Raw genomic sequence first — 6,139 nt, 5'->3', positions numbered from 1 at the left:
CATCTCAGGCTGGTTTTGAGAGTCGGGAATTAATGACAGTAATGAGTACAGATGTGAAAGCAGCCTGAGGAGTGACCATCTCTGATAAGAAGAAAGGAGCAAGACCCTGTCCTACAATCCAGGAAATGACAGCAGAGCAGGTGAGAGCATTCCTGAGTTGCTGATCACTATGACGTTACTTAAACCACAGGCTGTAGTGATAACAGCAACGGTGTTAGAAGCTGAGACATTTTCTTTGTTTCCGTTAAAGGTGTGCCAACTTTAAAGCCCTGAGAAGAGGGAGAACTGATGAGGACAAAAACATCAATCTGCAGGAGTCCTGTTCACCTTGTCTAACGTCACCTTCAATGGAAAGGTTCAGCTAGCAGCAAGGAGGCTGATACAAACCTGTTGCATTACAGATCAAGGAATCTGAGGGACTACTTTTTAAGCTTTATAACTTCATCGATACGATCATCCTTAAAACCTCATCAGGAATCTAATTCTCATGAGCACCTGTTCACAAACATTATCCCTTACAAAGCTTATATTTGGTTCTGTCCATGCAAACTACCTTATTTTTACCACTTGAAGTTTTGCAATAATATAATTTTCTCTTTTTTATTTAATTCATACAAAATAGGTTGTAAAAAGTAAATCTCTGGTCCCAGAGAAGTAACAGTCGTTGTTAAATGTCATGTTTTCTCTACTTAGATGAGGGTGGGTGAACTTTGTCACCACTTATGCTCCTTTCAGTCTGTTAGCCAGGAATCACTAACTTGGCTCTGGCTAAATATTTTCAGACACAGACACAGAGGGACTCTTATCTCTTGAACTGTAAGAAATAAAGAGATAACCCTTTCTTCCAAACGTGTCAAACTATTCCTCCAAGACGTCCAAATGAGCTTCAGACCCACAGATGGCAATTAGACGATGTCTGAGCTGTCCGGCTACAAGTTGCTCCATCAGTCACTGTTTATGGAGCCGCTCCAGGGTTTGTCGGAAGATGACTTCATCTGCTGTTATACTTGAGTTGAGACTTAAGATTTAACAAAAGGAAAAAATCTGTGACTTCTATTTTTAGGAGGGACATTTCCTTAATAAAGGGCACTTGAGGATACGCTCACTCCCTGTGCGCTTTATGCAGACTGGACAAGAAATGTCTGGCTACATGTACGGAGTAACAACACACATCAACATGCACATAATGAATCTCTGTATCCCTTCCACGCTTCCTTTTCTCTCTCTCAGTCTTTCCCAAACCAGAGCAAAACAATAGGCATCCTGTGAGCCTGAGTCTCTGTGAGTTACTCTGACCGGAGGGCCTGCTGTGACATCCTGTTTTGGGTTCATAGGACAAGGTTTAGACATATGGTCATGTTTTGGGTTCTGCTTTCTTTCCCAGTCTTCCTGGGAGTAAACAGACAACAGCTGGCACAGGTCTTGATATCACAGTGATAGCAGAGGTTTACATCAGACTACTGTTGACTGTGTTTTCAGGATAAAGTCGAGATTGTGTACGTGTTTAAGACTTTTCTAAAAGTGCTTAGCAGTTTGAAAAGTGGATGGTGAACTGGCACTGATCCACCACTCCAGGCTTTGATGCTGCTGATGTGGTTTTTCACTCACATTAAGAAACACCACAGGGGGCTGAAAGACCTCCCGCTTCACAGTTTCCCCCTACAAGAAAATCCTGTCAAGCATTTTCTGACCCAATTATAACACCAGAAACTGATTTGCAGTTTTATCTGAATCTCATGAAATGTTACAAAACTGTTCTTAGTAATTTCATAATCCACAAACGCACACATTTCACTGTTTACAAAGGAGCTGTGGGTTTGCTTTGTTCATTTTTAGAGGCTGGCTTTAAAGCCCTCAGCATCAAAAGCATAACAGCCTCATTTCTAGGGCAACAAATGAAAATCTAATTCCCTTTTTTCGCCTGAAGTTCTAAACTCACTGTGGTCTCGAAAGCTCCTTGCAGCTGTCACGACAAGATTTTATCAGGCAGGCACGACATGAGCTTCTTTTTTGGAAACAAAACCTCCAGTCTGGCTGTGGTACAACAAGTCAGGTCAGATACCAACATTTTATGTTCGAGTGGCCTGGAACTGTGATGCATTTGTAGCTGGGATTTTTTCCTCTTTGCTTTGAGATGCAATAATGTGTGTCAGGGTTAGCATGGGTTGTGAAGTGTGTAAAATCTGGCCTAGTTCTTCTGCGCCAGCGGCTTCAGCAGACCGTCTACGCTTGAGAGAAGCTCACTTCATGACTCAGGGACAGAGAGGCTCAACATGCACAGAGCTGGCACTCAGGTCTGTGGGATCTGCTGGGAAGATAACACTTAGCAGAACTGGCAGCTGTTACCAAGGTACAGCCCCATCAGTTATGTGCCAGATATGTCAGAAAGCTACGGGCACTGGGGACTTTGTACAACACAAAAACTTTAACAGTAGCTGGTTAGAGTTTCCTTACTTTACTATTATAATAATGGAGTGAGTGGCTTGTTGCAGAAGATTGGAACCCAAACAGGCACTCATAGCATGCTTTTTATTCACATTGAGTCAAAATATCAGCCTGCTTTTCTGTTATAATTCACATAAAATTTAACATTTTCATTCACAGTAAAGTCAAAAAATGTTTGTTTTTCCAGTGACATATTCAACTGATGCATAAATTGACTGCAACACCTGATCAAGGTCATGTAACTTTTAAAGTCATTCAACATTTTTACTCAAACAAATGCTGCCAAAGCGCATACTGTTTTTAGTTTGGTGGACGTCCCTCCCTGCCCTCGCATGTTTCCCTCTTTTGATTACCCTGATTAATTTCACCTGTGTTCCACACCTGTGTTAGTTACTTGTGTTTTTAGTTGTTCTGTTTCCCCTGTCCTGAGTTGGATCATGGCACATCTTCCTTGTGTTCTGTTTCTTTTTCCCAAGTGTTTCCTTTTTAATTTAGTTTCTTAAATATTTTAGTAAGTCTTGTTTGTACCTTTTTGTCCTTTTATTATTCAAATCTCCCTGCACATGGGTCCTCCCTCCATTTTCCCCCATTGTGACACTGAAGACTGATAACTTCATGATTAATGAAGCACATGACGTAGTTATTTAAAAATAGTTGGCCTTTTTGTGAAAGTCAATTTAGCCTACAATGCCTGCCAAAAATGGGAGAAGATAATGAATATTCAATCTGTAAAGAAATGTTTATTGTTCAAGCTCACTGTGCAACTTTGTAAACAACTTTCAGTACCATGAAAAGCGCTATACAAAACCTATCAATTATTAGTATTATTATTATTATTATTATCATTTTTTTTTTTTTTTTAATTATATTTTTTTGGCCTTTTTGCCTTTATTTGATAGGACAGCTGAAGAGAGACAGGATATGGCAGGAGTAGAGAGTGGGGGAAGACATGCAAGAAATGGGTCACAAGCGCCCCATATTATTATTATTTTAACATGCATTAGCTCTTTGTGTGTTCTGGTACTCTTTCAGAAAAAGTTATTCTTTTCCTTTTTACATAAAATGGAGAAAGACGGGATGCTGGTGGCCTAGCGGTCTAAGCGGCCCACGTATAGAGGCCATAGTCCTCATCGCAGAGATCGCCCTGGCCAGTCGACGATCCACTGCATGTTTTCCTCAACTCTCTTCTCCCCACATTCCCTGTCTCTCTTCAGCTGTCCTATCAATAAAGGTGAAAAAGCCCCAAAATATAATAAATAAAAAATAATAATAATAAAAATGGAGAAAGACAGATAAGATGAATTAATCACTTTAATGTAATTAATGTAAATCCATAGGGGAAGAAGTATTTGGAGGCACTTTGGATTGAAAAAGATAAAAACGTTGGTAGAGCTAACTCTGTTTGTTGACTTTGTGTAATTCTTGTAGCATCATCACATTATTTGATGTAATGGAAATTGTATCACCATGTATGGTTTGCATTGTACCATAGCTGCTGTTTTGCAACTCTGTGAGCAGAAGTTCACCAGATGGTGAAAAGTTCATCAGACAGTGATGAGTTCACCAGACAATGTACTGTAGTTATTGCACAAATAAGGTTAAACGGGCACTATTGTTAACTATTTCCCCTGTTCTGATGTGACTGAACTCAACCCACTCATGATTTACTGTTGCATACACTTTTTTGAATTTGCTTAATATTGAGCCTTGTACTGACTTTCTTAAAAGAATAAACGAGACAAAAAGGCTCTGTGTTTTTCAGCTTTTTATTGACAATGTAAAATTCCAAAACATTGTTCCCTAGCTAATCATTCAGGGACCCTTAACTCATTAAAAAACAATGATTATTATTTTAACTCCTCCTTAGTCATTTTAGAAGCTACCACTCAGATACAGAGCGAGAGAGTGCACCAACATGTGACCCCACAGTTTGATTTGATAAAAAGTTAGATTTTCCTCTTATCTCAGTCCAAGGAATGTCTGGAATGATCCGAGACGGCCGAAGTTCAATCATTTACGTAATCCTTTTGCCAAAATCAAACAGCTGGATTACATCTGGGAATGCAAACACCAGAGCATCATGCTCTAACTGTGTTTTACCTGCTTGGTTTTCTAACACATGACCAAGCATTTTCAAAGTCCAGTTTCGGTTGCTGTTCCTTTCACAAGCTTCTCCCTGAAATCTTAAACCAGCGTTGGCAGAAGGTGCTCCTCTGTCATACCCCCCCACCTCAGAAACAAAACCTGTCCCTGAGCTGGAGGTATCCTATAGCTCTGTGGGGTCATAAATCAGAGGAGTGGTCCTTTTCATTCCCTCTCTCTCTCATGCGTGACCTCTGCTTCCCGGGGGGTCAGGGAGATGGGCTGAGCCTCAGGCCTGTTGGAAACCTGACCAGGAGCCGTGGACCCTCTTCAAATAACAGACTGACGTCAGGAGAGACTGCAGCAGAACAACGGACAGGCTCTGGATCAACCCAGACTGAAACTTACAGGAAAAGGAGACAAGAGTTTTATGTGTTTTCTTTTTAGTTCACAGTGAGGTCGGCTGACCTTCATTGTACAACAAGGGCGAGGACCGACCTCAGCTGGGCTGAACAGAAACTGAATATCAACACTCTTCATTCAGCTATTGACAGCTGAGGTGTTGACTTTAACCTGACCTATGAAAAGGCTTATGTTGGTTCTAATACACCTTTAGCAGTGACTGAGAATTTATTCCAACAATGTTAACACACCTCTTTGCATTGGCTTTTAACACCTGTTGAGCGAGACATCCGACTTTTTATTTCGCTTTTATTCATTGTGGCTTTTTCTTGTACTATCTATTGTGTTTTTTTAAATATCTAATCTTTTAAATTATTATTTTTTTTAACTATTTGTTTTTACTGATTATGTTTTTAAGCTTGTACAGCACTTTGGACAACTGTGGTTGTTTTAAAATGTGCTATATAAATAAAGTTTGACTCTACTTGACTTGCCTTAACACTAATTAACAGTTAGCACTGATTATTTTCAAATGCAAAGCAGCTTATCCTTGCTCTTTTTTAATCAGCACTGTAATCGCTCCTGGTTGCTTAAAGCCAATAAATCCCTCCACTTCTCTCAAAGCTGTGAGAAGTTCCAGTATTTGCAAATAAAGGATGAAAAATGTCAATTAGCTCTTTTTGGGGGCTTATTTGTATTTGAAAAAGAGTTAATATGATTAGTTCACCTGTTAAATGAAGATCTCTATGGGGAAAAGTCTTCTTAAAGGATGCCCTTTAACACAATTTTTTACCCTGGCAGCAGTCACAATGTCAATTTCAGAGTGTTTCAGACTGTTGCTGGCATACAAATGTTGTCCCACTGCTCTCCCTCTTCTTAATAATGATAGTTTAGCAGACTTAGCCTAAAGGTTAAGTTGCACGCCCATGTAGCAGGCGGCCCGGGTTCAATTCCATCCTGTGGCCCTTTCTTGCATGTCATTCCCCCACTTTCTCTCAGTTTCATATTCTATCCACTGTTTTCCCCACTATCAATAAAAGTATATAAGCCAAAAAAAAAAAAAAAAAAAATGACAGTTCAGTCAGTATTATAATGCTCTGTGTGCTTCATATTAGAGTTAATTCAATAGTATTTAAAAAAAAAAAAAAAATCTTTGAAAAAAATGGTCAAAATTGTTGTAGCATTAGCATCAGCTCTAGATCTGGAAATT

The sequence above is a fragment of the Notolabrus celidotus genome, chromosome 12 (assembly GCF_009762535.1).
Source record: "Notolabrus celidotus isolate fNotCel1 chromosome 12, fNotCel1.pri, whole genome shotgun sequence".
Taxonomy (NCBI): Eukaryota; Metazoa; Chordata; class Actinopteri; order Labriformes; family Labridae; genus Notolabrus; species Notolabrus celidotus.
This window is presented reverse-complemented; position numbering follows the sequence as displayed.